General features: G+C 39.2%; 1 long non-coding RNA gene across 2 annotated transcripts in view; it reads left to right on the top strand.

Annotated features, from left to right (window-relative positions):
• LOC122703922 overlaps nucleotides 1-21,727 on the top strand; it is a 44,291-nt gene extending 22,564 nt beyond the window's left edge. The window contains exons 3-4 of one of the 2 annotated variants that reach the window (XR_006343665.1): nucleotides 17,636-17,738; nucleotides 17,827-21,727. This is a non-coding gene — a long non-coding RNA (uncharacterized LOC122703922). The remainder of the gene's footprint in view (nucleotides 1-17,635; nucleotides 17,739-17,826) is intronic. The other variant, XR_006343666.1, reaches the window with a different exon arrangement.
• Nucleotides 21,728-22,450: the final 723 nt, after the last annotated feature.

Raw genomic sequence — 22,450 nt, 5'->3', positions numbered from 1 at the left:
AGTGGTAGCAAATATCCCCAAATATAAACTCATAAACCAAAGATATTGGTAAAACTTGATAAAAATAAGAAGAGGAAAATAAACTCATCAAAACGTCTTAAGAGAACTTCTAAACTATCTTTCAGTTACTTGTTTTAAATAAACTAAATGTATAAGCAAATCCTTCTAGCATGAACCAAATTATCAATCCTCCAGTAATCTAACTGGGTTTAAATTCTCCACATAAAAGCTGTGAACATGTGGCTTGACAGGGGTCTGACATAGAAACAGAATTTTGAAATCCAAATAGTTGTGAAGATAGTCCAGATTGCCATGTGTGAAGCATTGCGGTTGATGAAGATGGAGCAGAAACTTCTGAGAGAGTTAATGTTTTGATAATGGCAGAGTAGAATTAAATTACTTTTTAAAAAATGACTCAGAGAATTCCCTAGTGGTCTAGGAGTTAAGACTTCCCCTTCCAATACAGGAAGCACGGTTGGTCTAGGAGTTAAGACTTCCCCTTCCAATACAGGAAGCACAGTTTCAATCCCTGGGTGGGGAACTAAGATCCCACATACCTTCAGGCCAAAACACCAATACATAAAACAAGCAAAATTGTAACAAATTCAGTAAAAACATTAAAAATGATCCACATCAAAAAAAATCTTTAAAAAATCAAACAAAAATAAAAATGACTCAGAAGTTCCTTAACTGCCTTTTGTTAATTTGATTAATAAAAAAGAATAGCATAAAATGAAGAAACACATGACCATAATTGCCAGATTATTTGGAAAACATATTAGGTGGGCGTTAAGATTGCATTATATGATTCAGCACATGGAAAGTTCTTCCACAAATGTACACATGGACGTATGTTTAAAAATTTTGTTCTTGTGCCAGCTTGCAATCTTAATCATAAATGGTTTAAATTCTTTTTACTAAATGAGAAATGTGTCTTAAAGATCTATAGAGCTTGAATATAGACTATTTGTAATTTCTGTTCAGAATATACATTTATTTTTTAAAACAATTACTTAAAATAAGTAATTCATGCATCCCATGATTTAGATTCATGAATTCATATATCTGTGCATTAAATCATGTGAGTGCTTGATATTGAAACCACATTTTAAAAAATTCAACAAAGTTCAATGCTCAAATGCATCTGTGGAAATTTGCCACCTCTTTAGTTTTTCAATGGAAACCAAGCCATTGTGATTCTAATTTTTAAATTTTAAATACAAGCACACCTGGGACCTTGCCAGATTCGCATCAACAAACTGAAACTTAGAAATAACCTACCTAGGAAAACAACTGACTTGAATCTTACCTCATAATTATTCCTTCTCTATTTGTTTTTCTTGGAGATAAAACATGGGATTTTACCCCTTGGCAAACAACAGTCTACCCTGTCCTGTCTAGCTAGAAATAGATAAACATAGCAAGCCGTATTTCCTATTCACTTAGTCCTGGCCCAGTCATTTCAAATGAAGATTCTCTCCTTACTACAAAATACATCTGTAATGAAAAAAGTGTATTATTTTAGAAGAGGTAGGTATGTGAAAAGAGGATTTGACTCTATTTTTTTAATGAAAATTAGAGGTAACTATCAGGAAAATCATTTTTGTGTTTCTACTAACCTTTTGGAGACTGGGCTTCCCTTGTGGCTCAGTTGGTAAAGAATACACCTACAATTCAGGAGACACCGATTTGATTCCTGGGTCTAGAAAATCGCCTGGAGAAGGGAAAGGCTACCCACTCCAGTATTCTGGCCTGGAGAATTCCATGGACTGTATAGTCCATGGGGTCACAAAGAGTTGGACACGACTGAGCGACTTTCACTTTTACCTTTTATCCTTAGCTATTCAGTCATGACAAACTTTAAAAAAAAGCACTGAAGTTTTATGTAATGAATTTGACTTATCATTTTTTCTTCTGTTTCCTCCTGGTGAGAACTAGCATTTTACTTGAGCCAGAGTAATTCCGGTGAAAATCAGTCTGAATGACATACTGTAACTAGACTACATGTAAGGTTTGTTTCCACAAAGTCAGGTGAGAAAATGACATCAAATTTAAAATTAGTGTCATTTTATACAAGAAATAAAAAATTATATAGTTTCTTCCAAAGGGATTGTTGCAGGCATTAAGATGCTGTCATCTTTCACCCAGAGAATATTTTTTTTTTAAATGGGGATTTTAAAAAAAATCTTTGAATTAACTTTATTAAGTACAACTTATAAGAGTTCAAAAAACAAAATTCATAAATATCAAGACTTATTTTAATGGTACTCTTTCACCTATAATACGTGAGGATAGCAAGTTTGTATTCATACAGAGGTGTTAATTAATGATTGGCAAACCTTTGACAATTATTGACACATTTTTCTCGATACCTGTTATGTGAAATATTCTGATGAAGACATCATTTATTAGTAATAATATACTTTTGATTTTTCTTAAATGTGAAAAAGGAATTTAAACAATTTACTTGGTTTCGGCCACTTTTAAAATCATAACAGGTAAGAAAATTGCCTTTTGCCTGGGACCTTATAAGCTCCATGAAAAGTTGTAACCTTTGAAGGCAAATTTGGGACCTCCCCTTTCACATCTTGGAGAACTCAGCTTTGAAGCAGTGCCCCAGCCCAATATCGCTCGCCACAAAGCTGCTGGCTCATTATCTGTGAATGAAAATTGTATTGGATCTTAACTTCCAACAATAGGGTCTGATAGTTTGTGAAAAAGAACAAAAGAACAACACTTTTGTCTTTCCAAGACCATTTCTACCTAGGGTCAGAAGTTGCCATAACCCATTTTGCTCAGTCCTTCAGTTGTGTCTGGCCCCCACGCACTGTAGACTGCCAGGCTCCTCTGTCCATGAAGTTCTCCAGGAAAGAATGCTGGAGTGGGTTGCCATTTCCTTCTCCAGGGGATCTTCCCAATCCAGGGATCAAACCTGAGTCTCTTGTGTCTCCTGCGTTGGCAGGCAGATTCTTTACCACCAGCACCACCTGGGAAGCCTCATAACTCATTAAATATGTACAATGAATGGAAACATTATCAGGCATTTTTGTCCTCATTCCCTGTGATAATAATCTCCTTCATCGGGAGGACTCGACTGAGATTGCACGCTGCCTGCCTTTGAGCCTTTGGCTCCACAAGCATAGGAGGGAAAAGTTTTCACAAAAATATGAGAATGTTTGCAGTAGTTAGTTTCACAATAGCTCTAAGAAGTCCTCTTTAGAAAGGATGTATATAGTGGGGAGGGGGGGCGGGGGGCTTCCGTTATGACTCGGCAGTAAACAATCTGCCTGCAATGCAGGAGATGCTGATTTGAGCCCTGGATGGGGAAGATCCCCTGGAGGAAGAAATGGCAATCCACTCCAGTATTCTTGCCTGGAGAATCCCATGGACAGAGAAGCCTGGCCAGCGATAGTCCATGGGGTCATAAGAGTTAGATACAACTTAGCGACTAAACCACCATCACCACTGTGAGTGACAGGAATTATTGCTGAAGATGCTGACAATCACCCTTCCCTGCCCTCTTCCTCTGTCCTTATTTTATGCACATTTTTGAGGAAAAGCAGTACACATAGGACCATCCAGTTTCAGAGGGGAGGCTGGAGGCTAAAAGCAGAAGATACACTTAGCCATTGCCTTGAGTGAACTTGCCACAGAGAGTGAGCATCACAAGAGAGACTGAGCAAGTCTAGAAGTGAAAACTGCTCCTTCAGGAGCCTTTGTTGTTTAGTCACTCAGTCAAATCAGACTTTTTGACCCCAAGGACGGTAGGCTGCCAGGTTCCTCTGTCCATGGATTTCCCCGGCAAGAATACTGGAGCAGGTTGCCATTTCCTTCTCCAGGGGATCTTCTTGACTCAGGGATCAAATCCATGTCCACTGCATTGACAGGTGTATTCTTTACCATTAAACCATCAGGTGAACTTGCCTGAAGAATCCCAAGGAACCCTTAGGAACCCAAGGAATACCAAGGAACCCTTGGTGAAGTGGAAATATCACTAGTTTTTCCAGTGCAGACTCCACTCTGTAGGAAAAGGGCTTCTCTGAATGCTATGTTGTTCCAGAAGGATGGTGAAGGAAGGAGCCTGCTCTTCTTCTCTAGGCTGGAGGCATAGTTTAAGTGTGTTCCTGCGATGAGGACTGAAGAGGCAAATGAATGGCAAGGAGCAGCTCGTTCGCTCCCATCACAACATCAAGCTGCTCCCCGACCACTGCATCTGGGAAGCACTTTCACATGGTCTCACAGTCCCAGTGGTGTCCAGCACCTTGAGTGTGATCCACACTCATGGCTCAAGTTCCCACCTGGTGCACAGGACATGCCCTATGCAGCAGCAACACTTGTCTAGCCAGCCACGGCATGAGATACACATTCTCTTGTAGCATCTTCACAACGGACCCAGGAGCTGAGCACTAGCAGGTTGCCTGTTTAATCAGTGAGAGAATGGAGATTTGGCAAAGTTCTAGAGATCACCCTGGCAACAGAAGCAGAGCTGGGGAGGGATGCCAGGTCTATGAAACACTCCTCTAGTCTTGAGTTCCACAGCTCTCCATCATGGTTGATTGAAAGAATTCTTACCTTAAGTTGAACTTGATTGTTTGATAAGTGGCTCACACACATTGGCTCGAGCAATCCTCCAAATCTAATCTGAAGTAGGTCAGACATTTGCTTTACTTTATAGTTGATCAAACTAAGATCTGTAGCTGTGGCTTGTTCTGGATGGAGCCCCAACTCAGGGCGGGACCAGCTTCCAATCAGAGTCCCATGCCCTGCTCACACCTCACCCCTCACCCCTCTGCGATACTGTGCATGGACCAGGAAACTCCCAAGGGGATTGTCTTGCTGGAGATGGCCTCTCCTCTCCACAGATGGTATTTGGTGTTATCCGTGTTGGTGCCAAGGGCCCTTTCTTCCATGCAGCCCTCCTGGTTACTAACCAAACTTCATTACTCAGAACTGCCTCTTCTGCTGCTCCTCCAGCCCTGGTCCAATTCTCTAAGCTCCTAACATGCTGACCCTTAACTGTGCTATTTTCAAAGGCAGAGTGGCATTTTTAGCGCCTGTGTTGGTGCAGAAACGTGACTCACACAACCTGTGGCCTTGGTTCCAGGCAGGTGCTTCATTCATTCATTCATTTACCAGCATATCTTTATGAACTCCCTACTCTGTGCCAGACTCTTCACCAGACGGTGGTTTGCAAGGGTGAGGAATACCAGTAAGCACAAAGGACTCTTGCTTTTCCTCCTTCCTCTGATGCCAAAATAGAGTAACAGACAAAATCTTCTCGGAGACTTTATTCCCACCTTTACCATTGCATTGCCAAGCAAATGTTCATGCTCTAAATATCACTCCTGGGCACCACCTCCTTTACTTGTTTTCTGTGTAGAATAGATCCTACTGTGAAGGTCTGGGTAGCTGGGTGGAGGTAACTACAATCAAAGGTAGTCTTGTGACCATTTTCAGCAGGGGCAGTTGAGCTTAAGACTCAAAGCTAGTTTGCTAGGTGGTATCTGCAGCCTGCTGCCTGTGTTCTTGTCGTATCATGTGACATGTTCTCAGTTGTGTCTGACTCTTTTTGAACCCACGGACTTTAGCCTTCCCGGCTTCTCTGTCCATGGAATTTTCCAGGCAAGAATATTGGAATGGGTTGCCATTTCCTACTACAGGGTATCTTCCGTACAAAGAGATCAAACCTGCATCTCCTTATTGGCTATATTGCAGGTGGAGTCTTCATCCATTGCGCCATCAGGAAAGCCCTTGTGTTCTTGCAAGTATCTCCAAAGCAAGAACACATGACTTTGAAACAATTTGCACAGAATTTAGGCACCAGTAAATGCTACGAAATGCTAGTGTTGTTCTTGCCAATGATTTGAGAATAAAATGTGATAACACATGTAAAAAAAATTCAATAAAATGTGTATGTTATTGTCAAGTTATAGATCAAATAAACTTTTAAGATAAAAAAAAAAATCTTTAAAAAAACATCAGGATGTAGTAATCAAAATTCTTGTTGCACTCACTTTGCTAAAAATCTAATACCCATGGGGTTTCATAGAATAGGTGATTATGTTTAAAGGATGCTTTTTGCATGCCGCTGCTGTCTTATTTACGTATGGACAGATTAAGTTAGCATTACAGCTAAGCAGCAAGCAGCTCTATTATTTTCATAAGAATCATCTTTAAAACCTTATGTAGGCTTTTGTCTCTGGGATCAAAGCAAAGAAGATCTGCTTCTCAGAAACCTAAAAATGATGTATCATCGTGAAAGAGAATAGCTGCTTCTTTTAGATTTACATAGCTAGATGACAGGGAGAAAGAAAAAGTGCTAATTTTTCTTAATTTCTCTCTGCCTGAACAAGTTTTTGACATGAAAGTATCATCTAATGATTTCAAGTGAAATGTACAGGTTTCTATCATTTTCTTTCCTCAATGGCCTCTCTACTTCTAAAATTGTAAAAGCAATCTGGTCTTAAGAATACACTTGAGCATAAAAGTTAGTCTACCTCCCCAAGTTCACTCTGAGACTTTCTGGGAGAGAGAGAAACAGGAGACCCCATGTGGCAGGTTGAAGCCTCTGGGCAGGGAGTGGACACTGGGGAACACAGCCCCCACCCTAATTATTTCCATGGTGCTGTGTGGAGACACACATCTGAATTTTTTCTAAGATATGAATATTTTTATGCATATCTCCTCAGTTATATTCAAGAATGACATGAAAAGATGGAAATTCATAAGATGAAAGAAAATATTAAAAGCATCAAAAAAAAAAAAAAAAAGAAATCCCATAGCATTGTAGACATATATTTTAAATATTCTTTACATCCATGTCCAAGAATATATCTTTCCTGAGACGCTCTGTATTTGACTTCATGTGTTGAAGTCAGGGGTATTGTGAGACCAAAAGAAGCCTACTTGAAATAATATCCTTTACTATCTTAACGGTGAGAAAGCAACAGTTTTTTGAGATATTTTGTAATCAAGAGTCATAAATAACATCCATTTCTACTTTTAAAAATGAGTTTTTATTTTTTAGACTTTGTCTATGCCAATACCAGAAAATAGTTTATTAGTGAAATAAAACTCTCAGTACTTTTACAGATTATTTCAATAAGTTTGTTTGACTTTTTGTTTGCTAATATTTTAATTTGACTCTGACTCACTGAACTAATTAATTTTGGCATCTCTGAAACACAACCATGGATTGTTGTGAATGAGATATTTAAGCAAGAATGTTAACATTCTAATTATTTTGTTCTTATATGTGCCTCAAACTGTGGCATGCATTTTTTGGAAAAGAAATTTTTTTAGAAATAAAATGTTGGGGATTAAATTTCATCCTTAATTTTATAGATTTCCAGAATGCTTCTTTAGAAAGCAACAGCATTAGTTTAAAGAAGTTTTCTCTCTGTTTTCTTTCCATTGTTTTTTTTTTTTTTTTTGCTTAGTTAAATGTTAACTTCTAATATTTAATCACTTAAAATGTGACTAAGTGACTATTGGTGGAAATAGTTCATGATGTGCATCAATTTATGAATTCCTCCAGCAAATATCAATGGCTTGCTTACACTGAAGATTTCTCTCTGCCTCTAAGAGAAAGTGTGTTCAGTGGCTGCACGATGTGAAATACTATAATTGGAACCTATTCTACATTCAAATAGATAAATTATTAATACTCTCTGCCGCTGTTAAACAAGCACCACATTTGTGGCATTGAAATTCTGACTTGTCAGGTATTGGGGTTGTAACTATATTAAACAATGCGCCTATGTGGGGGGGAAGTATTCTTTAGGAGGGGGACCTTAATCAGTTTCATGCTGAGCAAAAGAAAATTGTAAACTATGCATTAAAAGAAGATTTACTGAAAGTTATTTTTGTGAGATCCACTGCATTCTAATTCACTGCTTCCCCTTTGCTTTCAATGATAATATAGGTAATCTTGCAGCCACATTCATGAGCCAAGATTGCTGTGGATTTACACTTGTGGAGCTACATTACAATGGGTAGATTTAAGGTATTATAAAATGAGTTTTTGGATTTGTTACAGAGGTATGGAGCCCCTCTGATATAGGCAGATCAGTTTTCCAACATATGGCAACCACCTTATTATAAAACAAAACAGTGTTAAATCAAAGTACCTGATTACGATTCGCAAGTGCCATGCAGCTCCGATAGCCAGGCTTATATTTAATACCCTAGAAACAATATCATTTATTTTTCTGTCTTCTCTTATCCCTAAGTTATTGGGTTTGTAAGGCTTTGAAACCTTAAGCAAAAGGATAAAATACAAATTATAGAAAACATTGGAGTATGGAGAAATCAAATTACATTCTCCACAATCCTGAAGAAGATGGTTCGCATTCCTCTGGTGTAGTCTGGCTGAATTCCCTCACCAGAGAGCCTTCTAGGGGATAATTAGTTGACTTTGGGGTACCAGGGAGCATTCCTATCACACTAGGAATAGGCAACTATAAGAAAGGGTTAATTTCCAGTTTTGAAATAATAATGATCCATGTTATTTTTTCTTCTTCAACAGAATTTATTGTTGAGAGGATTCAAATAATAATTTTAAAAAAGTCATTGAATGAGTATCAGTAGACATAAGAGGAGGTATATTTTATTGTGGATAGTGGGCTGTTTCTGTTTTCTGCTCTCTAAATTTAAAGATTCTTTACAAATGGTGAAATTTTGGAAGTTGTTCAGGACCCAAATGTAAAGAGAAACAGAGACACCATCAACACTAGAAAACAAATTCCTTTGCAACATCAGTTTCTAATAAATAAGATCTTTGTGGAAAATGCAGTGGATGACACCAAAACTGTTGGTGGGTAAATATTCAATACATTCACTTGGATGTAATAACTGGGTAATTTATAACCAATCAGAGTTAAAGTTCCACAGGCTTGTCTCAGACTCTCATCTCCATATAGGGCTCTCTTTTTAACAAGGTTTTAATTCCAGTACTGACAGACAAAAGCACTGGACTCTAATGAACTGTCTGCTCCGTGCAGAAAGCTGGTGGTAACAAAGAATGTTAGTTACAATAATGATAATCTTTAGTATTTTTAGCTTGTCAGAACTTGCACAGCTAACAACAACCAGTCTTTTACTAAAACTCTACCTCATCAAACTAACTTAATTAGCAATTCAACTCCTTATTTTTGTTTTGGATTCCCCTCTGGCTACTAATTAAAGCTTAATCGAAACCGCTGAACTGAGGTTGTAAAGAATTCATTAATATTAAAATTAGCCCCAACAATTTTTTTGGGGGCTGGTGCAATTTGTATTTGTTACTGTCAGGGGCTTGAAACTCAGTTGAATTCTTAAAAAAGCAGTATGAGAAATTCTCAGTCTGCCGTGCATATGAGCTGATCACATATGACGAATGCCAATGGTGGTACAAACATTCTTCTGGCCATGCAAACTCAGGCCACTTGAGCTATCTTCAACTTTATTTAGCCAAAATATAACTGAGGTTATTTTTCTGAAATCATTCACATTATGTTGCTTTATCCTCCTAAGTGGTTTCATATTTTGGATAAAAGAGAGGAAAAGGGCTCTGGAAAAAATTTCAAGGATTGATTTTTATGTATTATCTTGACAAGATTAATATGTTTGAAAAACGAACAGATTTAGTTTTTCACTTTGATTTTTCTACTTTTTGTAACATCAAAGATTACTCTAACACTGGTACTGGGCATTCTGAAAAGTAAAATCAAATGAGCTCCAAACGCAACTGCTCTGTATAGGACATACTTTTTTTTTTAAACTGAAATCTGATCTTTTATCAGGAATGGTTGAAAAGGAAATGTAATACATTTTCTTCTCTAATAAAATGATCATGTCAATGCATGCCTTCAGTTCTCTTCCAGATTTCTTTTGATAGTTTAAGTAGTAGATTTAAAACTATTAGGTATTTTTTAAGCTCACATTGAAAAAAATCATTTATTCAATGTTTGGATATTTGCAAATATTCTCAGTTTCAATGAGACCACATTTTGTTTTCCAGGATGTGACATATAAATGCAAATTGGGAATGTTTTTCATCTTGGTGAACAGGAAATAATTTTCATAAATCAAATCCCCTTTTCATTTTAATTTTTGATATTTTAATAATTTTGTGAAAACATGTATATTTATTTTACCCCTTAGGAAAATTCCAAGTGTGTAGGAAACAAATTTGTTGGCACTAAAATATACAGCAACTGATACTACTTAGCATATTTTATTAAACCTGTAAATTAAAATACATTTATAAAATGCAAAACTTTATCCAAATATACATGAAAATTTCACTTTCATCTAGGTTTCATTTAGATAACATTGGTGACACAGTAATCATGCACACATTTAAAAATAAATATATGGCCATTTTTCAGCCCCTGAATTAAATCAACAATGGCATATAAGACACACAAGTTTAAATCTTGGTGACAATTTTCATGAAGTTATTCAAATACACTTTGACTTCTGACAAGAGGATGTAATTTATAAAACAGAACATGCCTATCAGTGAAACTTAAATTTGCATAATGAGGATACTTTTATTTCTGCAAGCAGTTTTTGACATCCCAGTGTGGAGCACTTAGAAGAAACCAGTTAAAAAAAAAAAAGGTCAATATACATAAGTGGAAAATTATGAATAAAATGCTTTGAACTTTTATCTGATTTGAGTACACAAAATAAATTTTATGTACAAAAGCATAATTCTCCCTCCAACTGATAAAAATGTTTCTTCAATGCAGAAAAGTCGAGCACAGCCTTCAGCAGCGGCAGTCACCCTTACAAACTGAGGGACGTGTTCGAGGTTATCGTTGCATGACAAGAAACATTGTTTGACATTAATGTTATGCGATTTTTTATCAGTGTTTTGAGTTAATTTCCTCTTGTGTTTCATATAAACGCACTGCAATCATAAGTATAACCTTTTAAAATCATTTTACAAATTTCTGTTTTGAGTGAAATGAGGCTCGTCGTTAGCTGATTTGGGATGCTGGAGCAACATACACCGAATTGTTAGGGGGTAAAAGAGCTTCTTTTGTGGCTGAAGCGATATCAAACTGTATTAACCAGAGAAAAGGCTACTTATACCATTAAATTTCAAACCTGACCTGAGAAATAACAAGAGAAGTTACAAGTTGTACAATATTCAACAACAACAATAGCAAAAGAATAATGAAGCAACTGAGTAAAATCAGCAACTGAATTTGAGGCTTCAGTTATAAACATTATTTGTTTAAAATTTTGGACAAGAAAAAAGGTGATATTTTCCAAACATACTTCTAAAATATTACTAATATTCTTTGCATGCATTTGAATTTGCTGTCCCTGTAAATCATTGACATCTCTATGGCCACACAAAATTTTTCATCATTTTATACCAAACCAGACTGGCAAATGTGACTTCACAACTGAAATATCTACAAAGGGAAATTCCCTGGAACTGTTTTCTAAAAGGATATGGAGGAATGTATATTTACCCAAGGAAGAAACGTATTATATTTCAGAGTATATGGTAAGATCACTTTGTCAGGAATTGACAATTTGATATGAAGGTGGTATAAAAATGAGGTGATTCTATATGAACCATCATGTGTTAAATAGACAGTGGGAAGCTGCTATATGGGCACGGGGAGCTTGGCTTGGTGCTCTGTGACAACCTCCAGGCATGGGGTGGGGGGAGGTTCAGGAGGGAGGCGACATATGTGTACTTGTGGCTGATTCACATCGTTGTATGCCGGAAGCCAACACAGTATTATCAAGCAATTTTCCTCCAATTCAAAATATAAAAGATGGATCTGTAAAAAAAACTATGATTCTCAAGTAAAACACAGACAAAGGCAAAGAGATTATGGTATGTTAACTTTCTTGTTTTAGCTATACCTTTATCTGCAGCTTTTTTAATGAGTACATTCCTTTTTATCATTTATGATCTGAACTTGCCTCCTGCACAACTAAACACATCACAGTAGGTCTTCTATAAAACCTGTATGTGACACACAACTTCCAAGTAAATATTTTGAATTTTTCAACATATTTTGTTTTGTCAGTACTTCATACTGTTTATTTTTTCCCGCAGTCTATAGGTCAGAATCACTATTACATTTTCGATTCTGAACAGAGATCATATAAAAATATATCATTTTAGTTTTAAAGGCAGCAGTGAACTTCACTAGCATTAAGAGTTTTGTTACAACACTGTAGGCTATCATAAATTAATAGTGGGCAAAGGTACATATTCTTAACATTGATATGAACATTTTCTCCTACTGTTCCTCCCCTCACCTCTATATGCTTAATCCAAAAGTGCTATTATTCCTCAAATAATAGTTTAAAAATGAAATATTTAATTCATATATATATGCCAAAACCCACTTAATATTTATTTCCATGAGTGGAATTGATGATAAAAGGGATTATGTAATTGTGAAAAATCCAATAAAATGTTATCTGTGAGTATTAACTTTTAATAAGTGAAATAATAGTCAGTGATTTCTAAGCACTTAACTATGATGTAGCGTGGCAGGGTGGGCTAGGGTGGGGGAAGGAGGCAGTGTGACCTGCTGGGAACACAGAGGACCTCAGTGTCTGTCAGCAAGTACCACGCGGTCACTCACAGCTGGCTCTGCAATGAGTTCATGATAGCTCACGTTCACTGCTGTCTGCGAAGTCAGACCTCCTCTCTTGACTATGTCTACATATTAGTGTTGGAAAGTCAGCGTTACCACAGTGGGCAGACTAGATTGTCGTTATCAAGGCCCAGGAGGATGGGAGTGCGAGGGTTACTTTTTAATGGGTAGAATCTCAATTTTGCAAAGTGAAGAGTTGAGTGGACAATTGGCGGTGATGGTAGCACAGCCTGTGAATGTACTTAATTGTCCCTGACCAATATGCTTAAAATGGTTAAAGTGGTACATTATAAGTTATATGTATTTTGCACAATTAAAAAAATAAATATTAAAAAGGAGAAACTTCATTTGAAAGAAATCTTAATTATATACTGTGAGGTAGGAAGTGAGTAAGTAATAAAATCACGAACAACATCAGCTAGGGCAGAATCATCTGTGCATGTTTTAGCAACAGTTCAGTTCAGTCGCTCAGTCTTGTCTGATTCTTTGCGACCCCATGGACTGCAGCACACCAGGCCTCCCTGTCCATCACCAACTCCCAGAGTTTACTCAAACTCATGTCCATTGAGTCAGTGATGCCATCCAACCATCTCATCCTCTGTCGTCCCCTTCTCCTCCCACCTGCAATCTTTCCCAGCATCAGGGTCTTTTCAGATGAGTCAATTCTTCGTATCAGGTGGCCAAAGTATTGGAGTTTCAGTTTCAGCATCAGTCCTTCCAGTGAATATTCAGGACTGATTTCTTAGATTTCTTAGAATCCTAAGGGATTATAAAATCAATCCTTTAGGATTGACTGGTTGGATCTCCCTGCAGTCCAAAGGACTCTCAAGAGTCTTCTCCAACACCACAGTTTAAAAGCATCAATTCTTAGGTGCTCAGCTTTCTTTATAGTCCAACTCTCATATCCATACATAACTACTGGAAAAACCATAGCTTTGACTAGATGGACGTTTGTTGGCAAAGTAAGGTCTCTGCTTTTTAATATGCTCTCTAGGTTGGTCATAACTTTTCTTCTAACGAGTAAGTGTCTTTTAATTTCATGGCTGCAGTCATCATCTGCAGTGATTTTGGAGACCTGCCCACCCCACCCCCCCCAGCCCGCCAAATAAAGTCTGTCACTGTTTCCATTGCTTCCCCATCTATTTGCCATGAAGTGATGGGACCAGATGCCATGATCTTAGTTTTCTGAATGTTGAGCTTTAAGGCACCTTTTTCATTCTCCTCTTTCACTTTCATAAAGAGGCTCTTTAGTTCTTCGCTTTCTGCCATGAGTGTGGTGTTATTTGCATATCTGAGCTTACTGATATTTCTCCCAGCAATCTTGATTCCAGCTTGTGATTCATCCAGCCCAGCATTTCTCATGGTGTACTCTGCATATAACTTTTAGGAACAGTAAAGTTTATAATGAGGTCTATGACCTTGGAGGTCAGGGTTGGCCCCTTGAGCTGGACATTGACTCTGCAATCTTCCTGCTGAGAAAAGGGGCCTGTTGTGGACCAGGAGAGAGTTGGGTGAGTGAACAGACCATCACCTGCCTCACTGACAGTAGGCAATTCACAGATCCACTTTGGAAGGAATATCCAGGTTTGCTCAGATCTGAAAAACAGTTCATGACTATCAAGATCATTAGATATAATGGTGGTGAGTTCACAAATAAACTGCAAGCTTAGAAATTTGAGTAAATGCTGTCAGGGAGAATGAAAACTGTCTGAAAAGCTTCTGCTTTTAAGTACAGATGATTATTTCAATTTGGAATGCAGAGAATACTACGGTGGGGCAGTGAGCTTTGCACAGGGACAGAAACAGATACCAGCTGAGAAGAGGACAGGGCAGTGAGGCATCTCTGTGCTCACCCAATACCTTTGTACAGTTGCATCACAATTCTGACAGCAGTAGAACTGTCCTGGATGAAACCTGTGGTTTGGAGGATAAACTGCAGCTCAGGTGGACTGGTTAGTAAATTGCACACCATTCTCATTTCATTCTCATATTGTATGATTCAATCATTTAAAATTGGACCATGGATTTTCTACAAAACTTGAATTAAAGATCCTTCTCAAATTCGTTAAAAATAAGTTTCTAAGCATTGTCAGGGGCTTCCCTAGTGGCTCAGATGGTAAAGAATCTGCCTGCCATGAGGAAAACCTGGATTTGATCCCTGGGTCGGGACGATCCCCTGGAGAAGGGAATGGCAACCCACTCCAGTATTCTGGCCTGGAGAATTCCATGGACAGAGGAGCCTGGCGGGCTACAGTCCATGGGACTGTAAAGATTCAGACATAACTGAGCAACTAACACATACACACATTGTTAGACCACAAGAACTCACCCTGGGTGAATAAAACGCACCCCTTTCTGATGGGTTTAAGAAATGTTAGCCTTGTCTTCGTATTATACACATTATAGAAACATGCAAGAAAATCCAGTGATTTGTTGTCAAAGATTAGAAGTAAATGAATTATAACCAGAATGCCTAACAATTAAGAGTTAACTGTATAATTAAGATGATCAATTCTACAATTTTCAAATGATTTGGGAATGGATTTTTAAATGAACACTGTTACTTATATGCATTTTTGCTCTTGTAATTATAAAACATGAACAAAATGCTAAAAAAGCTTAGCCTAACACCCCCACACACTCTTTCTCCATAATATATAACTCTGCTCAGAGCATTTATTGCTCTATCAGCTGGCGAATTACAAATGACACTCCTTGAGACTTGAATACACACAGAATTACATTTTATGTTTAAAATCCATTCTTCAAGTAAATGTTTAAAACCTTGTTTTACAACAGCCTATCTACTTCAATTTTCTTTTATTTATGCATTTAGTTACATGCATAGATAAAATTTTACTTCTAAAACAAAAAATAACATTTTGAGTGATTTTTGACACACATTGCATTTTGATGTGTATCAGAAATCTAGATTTCCTTTTGGAAATTTGTGGAATAATCTAAAAGGATTTTAATAATCCTTTCTCCCAAACACAAGAAATTATATGAATATATAAAAAGTAATAATATTTTGCTTCTTTGACTTCAAGAATATATGGATTTCAAATCTTCAATAGTAAATGTATAATATACACAAGATATATTAAATTAAAATTATTTTAATGATTTTGGTTTTTTTTAAATCCTTAAATTGATGAGGAATGAGTATCTTCTCTTTCTCTGGATCACATATAATTATGGCTAAAGATCCTGAGTAGTTTAAAGAATTTTATAAAAAGCTTAAAGTGTATTTCTAAATATTTAGAGAAATATACCAGATAGTCACATCATTTTCCCATTAACTTAATTTGCAATCTATAAAACAAATCAACCACATTTTGGTAAAGATTAATGATTTAAAATGTTGACTGTAATTATGACTGTTGCAAGATGTCTTTGTTTCTGTCAGAATTCATAAATAAAGTTTATTGAAGGAGTCTTGTGTTAATTCTACTGCTTGGTTTATGGCTGATTCTTCAACAACAGCTAATTATTCTCCATGCATTATTAGTTTATGATATACTTGTAAGCCAGCATCTCTTAATCTTTTTACTTTTATTTCTCTCATAGGGCAAATGCTGGTGATTGCTCACATTGTATCAGATGATTTAAGCCTTTGTTTTAAAATCTGCTTTGTTATATTGTTTCAGGTATAATCATAATGTCCTATTACAGTAATCACAGACATGAGAAAAACAATATTCACACAGCCCAAAGCAAAGGATTATTTAGGTATCCCTTAAGAAGAATATACATAGAACTCAAGAAACTGTGGATCCAAACTGTATTTTTAAATCCGATTATTTGAGGAAACCAGTTGAAAACAGATGAACTTGTTCTCAACCTGGCACCGTGTTTTGGCTGAACAACTATGACATGGTTTGCTAATACCTCTTAGGCAACTTCACTTGTAAAGTTCTCCACAACTTTTAATAGGAAGAGTTAGGTAGACAATTTTAACCCAAATCCCACTTTATCTGAATCATGCAGGAATTGAAAGTATTTATGTGAGGGGGCAAGCTCAGTGATAGATTTTTTCTTTGCTAATGGGGCTTTTAAATATCATAACGGCAACAAAAATGTAAAAAGAAGAGGGGGGAATAGATGGACTATAGATAAACAGATAGATACACATATAGGTAGACAGACAGATAGGTACAGCAAGAGAGAGGAAGGGAGATATTGAGAGTTTTCTTCTAAGAAAAGAAAGTGAAAGTGTTAGTCGCTCAGTCATGTCCAAATCTTTGCAACCCATGGACTGTAGCTCGCCAGGCTCCCTGTCCGTGGAATTCTCCAGGCAAGAATACTGGAGTGGGTTGCTGTGCCCTCCAGGGGATCTTCCAGACCCAGGGATGGAACCTGTGCCTCCTGCATTGGTGGGTGGATTCTTTACCACTGAGTCACCAGAGTCACTGATTCTCACACAACCTGCAAGACTGTGGTCCCTTTCTTCTCCCACTAGCCTCTTGCAAGCTGTGTGGGAATCAGTGTCTGAAGGTACAGTGAGTGTCTGGTTGGTAAGGGCAGGGGTACTCAGATTAGGAAACCACCTGCTTGATCATGTATCTTGGCAAAGGCTCAGAAATCCCACTACCCCATTTGGAGGTCTTATTTCTCATCAGAGTGCATCGTTTTCTTTAATTTTGTTTAATTTTTTGTTTTCTTTAATTTTTTAAAATAAAAATTATTTGCTTTGTTTAACTGTTTTCTTTTATCTTTTAAAATAGTTACAGATATCTATAAGGTCTTAGCTCAGGAGGTCAACATCCCCGAGAGAGATGAAAAAGTGGGAAAGGGACCTTGCTTGACAACCTTTTACACTACAATTAATTCCACGTTGGTAATTTCAACATCCGAGGGATCATCTATGTGTTTCTTGGTGGCTCAAGTTGTACAATCAGAAAAGCATGAGAAAGAGAGTGTGGAATGAGAGTTAAATGATATGCTTCAGAGAGAGGGTGAGAAAAGAAGGGAACGGTTAACTTTTTCAACATTTGCTCATCTTCATATCCCAGATGGGTGCAGCGTGTGCGGACGGGCACACCTGGCTGGAGGGCCGGCCATCTGGACTCTGTGTGGGACCCTAATTATAAACAGACAAGTGGAGAGATGCCACAGGTCAGCCAGCAGGCCAAAGGGGGGGAAGGAAAGTGCCAAATTCTCAACGTTTCCCAGAGAATAATAATATCCACCGCTTTCCTTACAGCTTTCATCTGAAAAAGAACCAGAAACAGACCTGTCGTCAGGGAAAGAAGGCGCTAGCCAGATTCCAAATGCTCATTGCTCTGATTTACATCTACTGCTGTCCTTCATCTTCTCTTAGGAAGATAAGAGTGGTCTCTTACTCTTTAGAAGTCTCTGCATTGCAAGTTGAGTCATGCAGGAAGGCAGAGGGCAAGTAGAAGAGAATCAAATCACTGGAGGCTGGATTTCCCTAAGACTGGTATGTCACCATGACTCCCTGTTTTATTTCTCGTTCACTCACTTGTGGAGATTTTCCTAGAGTCGTGCCAGATGCAGTCCTCAACTCACAATATGTGTATCAAGGTCCCAGCCCTGAAGCCTTGTTGACCTCAGCATCCCTGCATCCGCCTGTATACAACCTCACATAGCGCTTCTTCTGCCCAGATCACCATGATGCTGTCCTTTGAACACGTAGCACTGGGAGGCTGGTTTCTATAGTGGTATTTTATGTTGCTAATATCTCAGTTGTGTCCCTCCTTTCTGTCTCCATGATTTCCAGCTTTCTGGATCCCATCATGTTCTCTTCTGCATGTGCATTGCCTTAGCATGTGATCTTGCCTCTCAGGGCTTCCAACTTTCACAGGTCTATACTTTTTATGTGGAACTCAACGCCACCGGGAACATGAAAAGATGACTGTTTTACATTAGACTTTGAAGACAGATACAAAGGAATTGTGCTCACTCTAGTTTACCCAGAACTAAATGCAAACTTGTTTTTTTTCAAACAAACAGAGCAAAATGTGAGATTGATGGATAGATGACATTCTATTTGGTTTTCAAGCTCTGAGTTTTAAGGATTTCCCAGGTGGTACTAGTGGTAAAGAATCCACAGAAGCAGGAGATTCAGGTTTGATCTCAGGAGATCTTTGTATTAGATTGTTTTGGCTATGAGTTTTAGATAACTCAATGAGAAGAAGTTCACTTATGATTTCCTTAGTAAGAATCTTGGAGCTTTCCAGATGGCTCAGTGGTCAAGAATCTGCCTGACGATGCGGGAGACAAAAGAGACCCAGATTTGATCCCTGGGTTGGAAGCTTCTCTGGGGGAGGAAATGGCAACCCGCTCCAGTATTCTTGCTTGGAGAATCCCATGGGGAGGAGCCTGGCGGGTTACAGTCCATGTGATCCTGGAGGGGTCACAAAGAGTCAGACACGACTGAGCACATACACATACTAGTAAAATTCTTCACTGTGAGAAGATGGAGGCCACAAGGGCAAGCATCACATCCTTGTCTTAATAGAGACTAGGGGTAGGGTGCTGACCCTTGGCTGAGAGATGCTTCTTGTTATTCCTCCCTAACTTTTATCAAAGAAGGAATGTTTTTCTCATAACTTTCCTCCTCTTACCTTATTGGCCAGGGCTGTGTCTATGGCCCCTAACAAACTGCTGAGGGTTTTCTGGACTTGAGTCTCTCTGGTGGGACCTAGGAAGGAAGAGAGAGCTGAGAATGGCTACAGAGAGGCTAGCCTGCTGGATCCAGCTTTGCTTCCATGCAGGGTTATGCTGAGATTCATATCTGTGTTGGAAATGTGGTCATGATTTTATTAGGGATACCGTGAGTCCTCTGCCTAGGAACCCTGAAGTTGTGAACTCTCAAAGACGTGAACGTGTGTTGCATCAATGTTGGTGACGACCCTTCAGCTCTACCATCTCCACCTCCTCTCCCTCTTACAGTCAGTAACTCTTCTTGCCTGTTCAATCGATGCCAGCCCCCGTATGCCAGCTATTGTACTTTACTACTGTATTTTTCAAGGTACTGTACTTTAAGATTAGAAATATTTTATTTTTTTTTGTTTTTCATGTATTATTTGTGTGAAAGTATTATAAATCTATGACAGTACAGTACAGTATAGCTAATTGTGTTAGTTGGATACCTAGGCTAACTTTGTTGGACTTGCAAACAAATTAGACTTACGAACTAATGTCAGTTCCTCAGTTGGCACAGCCTGGTTCACACAAAGGTAATCTGAGTCTGAAGCCCCTGCTCTCCACTTGATCTCTATGGCTCCAAGGCAGCTACCAGCGCTGCCAAGCAACCTGTATTCACCAGGACATGGTTCCCACCTCTGCTGCCTCCATCCTTCCAGAGCATCTTCTGTCCTCCTCCAGGGGCTCTCTCAGCAGTGCCTCCCTTCTGCCCATCTTCGTCCTTGGGAAAACCCTGGCCCCAAACCCAGCCCTATCTGCCCCTCTAGTCCCTTGGAGAAGGCTCTTCCATCCCAGACCCCCTTACTCCTCTCTGTTTATGGGATTCTCCCAGCAAGAGTACTGGAGTGGGTAGTCATTCCCTTCTCCAGGGGATCTTCCCAACCCAGGGATCAAACTCAGGTCTCCTGCATTGCTGGCAGATTCTTTACCATCTGGGCCACCAGGGAAGCCCTTATTCTTCTCTACCTGAAAAGTTAAAACCCAAGTAGCAATAGCACCCTTCACATGCCTCTCCCTACCCAGGCAGGTTGAAACAGCCCCTTCTGGTGGGAAGCGAGTGGGAATCAAATGGAGTTTCTCTCCTTCTTGATTTCCTTGGGTTTTAATTTGAAGCAAAAAGAGAGAGAACGGCAGGGGACCAAGCCATCTTTCCAGGGCTCCATTGGCAGCCCTGCCCCCCGCAGCTGTTCTGATTAATGGCCATGCCTCCCGCCGGCTCCTTGTAATAGGTGTCAGGAAGGTGTTTACTCAAAGTTTTACACCCAGTTGTCGGCAGGTCGACACAATAGGGCGTCTCCCATGCAGGTTAAACATCTTTTTATGGGTACTACTCGTGAGAGAGGACTTCTGTGCTTTCAGGCTCTAAACGCAGTGGTTCATAGCACTTTCTTCAAGACTGACTCAGCAGGTCCCAAGAACCAGGCAGCTTCCACAAGGTCTCCCTGAGCTGGGCTGTGAGCCTCGAGGGGACAACAGTGACACAAAGATGTCCCCGTGTCTCCAGCTTTAAGCTTGTGCCCTGTCTGCCTATGAAATCCTGAAAGCTTTTAGAACTCAAGCAAGTAATAATATCAAAATTCCTCTCCCAGGGAAGGACTGTCTATACAAAATAGAGATGTCGGAATTCTTTACAATTAAAATGTCTTCTTTTGTCACAGTAAACAGTGACCTTGACCCCCCACCCAGAGTAGTTTTCTCTTCCCTTCATGATCTTTTTCCAATTTCCCCCTACCCTCAGCCTCTCCTCCACTTAACAAACAAGCCTCAAGAAACAGAGAGCAAAAACACCACAAAGCTGGAATTGCATCTCCCATCTGCTGCCCACAGGTGTGTATTTTGACCCTATTTCTGAGAAAGAGGAGGCCAAAGGCCAAAGTGAATTTCCTAAATGTGAGATGCTTTCAAAGTGCTGCCTTATGTTAGTTCGCACATTCCTGAAGCTGTCTTCAGCCCTGGGTTTTCCTGTGACAATGAGGCATTTCCTGCAGGGTCTGCGGTGAACCCCTGGGCTGTAGCCAAGACCAGAAGAGCTCAGGGTATTCCACCAAAGCCCTTCCGAACAGCAGAGCCCCCTGTGGCTTCCTTGGGCTTGATTGTAATTTTTTCAAAAAACCCCTCCTGGACTCACAGATAGAGAACAAACGTATAGCTGCTGCGGGGAAGGATGGGGGAAAGGACTAGTTAGGGAGTTTGGGATGGTTATGTATACACTGCTGTATTTAAAATGGATAACCAATGAGAATGTGCTGCTAAGTGCAGACGGCTCTACTCAATGTGATGTGGCAGCCCGGATGGGAGGGGGAGTTAGGGGGAGAATGCCAAAGTGTGAGAGTGTTAGTCACTCAGTTGTGTCTGACTCTTTGTGACCCTGTGGACTGTAGCCCACCAGGCGCCTCTGTCCATGGGATTCTCCAGGCAAGAATACTGGAGTGGGTTGCCATTCTCTTCTCCAGGGGATCTTCCTGACCTGGGTATTGAACCTGGGTTTCCTGCATTATAGGAGGATTCTTTATCATCTGAGACACCAAGGAGAATGGATACATGTGGATGCGCAGCTGAATCCCTTTGCTGTCCACCTGAGACTATCACAACATTGTTAATTGGCTATACGCCAATATACAATATAAAGTTTAATGAACAGGGGAAAAAAACCCTCCTGGACAGAAAAGCTTGTATCTCTATAAATGATGATAAATGCTTAGTTATTTTCATGAGGACTCAGGCCACCCTTCCTGTATGTGAATGAACATCTCTACTGCTCCAGATACCAAGGCCAGTTTAATGCTTTTCTCAAACCAATCTGTCTATTGGATTTGACTGGAGATAAACGCAGAAACAAAGCACACATCCAGGGAGAAATTCATAGTACAAATACAGTATTTATTGAAAAATTAGCATTTTCTGAAATTTTGGGGATTCTTAATGGATGATATGCAATGAAAAAGAGAGAAGAGGAGAGGGTTCCAAAAGTGGAGATGCAGAGGGTGGTCAGATCCTGACGCACAGCAGTGACAGCGAGAGGGAATAACCCTGTGTATGCTAAGTCACTTCAGTCCAACTCTTTGTGATCCCATGGACTGTAGCTGCCAGGCTCCCCTGCCCATGGGAATTCTCCAGACAAGAATACTGGAGCAGATTGCCATGCCCTCCTCCTGGGG

This window comes from Cervus elaphus, chromosome 11, assembly GCF_910594005.1.
Source record: "Cervus elaphus chromosome 11, mCerEla1.1, whole genome shotgun sequence".
Classification (NCBI taxonomy): domain Eukaryota; kingdom Metazoa; phylum Chordata; class Mammalia; order Artiodactyla; family Cervidae; genus Cervus; species Cervus elaphus.
Note: the sequence above shows the minus strand (reverse complement) of the source record. Positions and strands in the feature narration are given on the sequence as shown.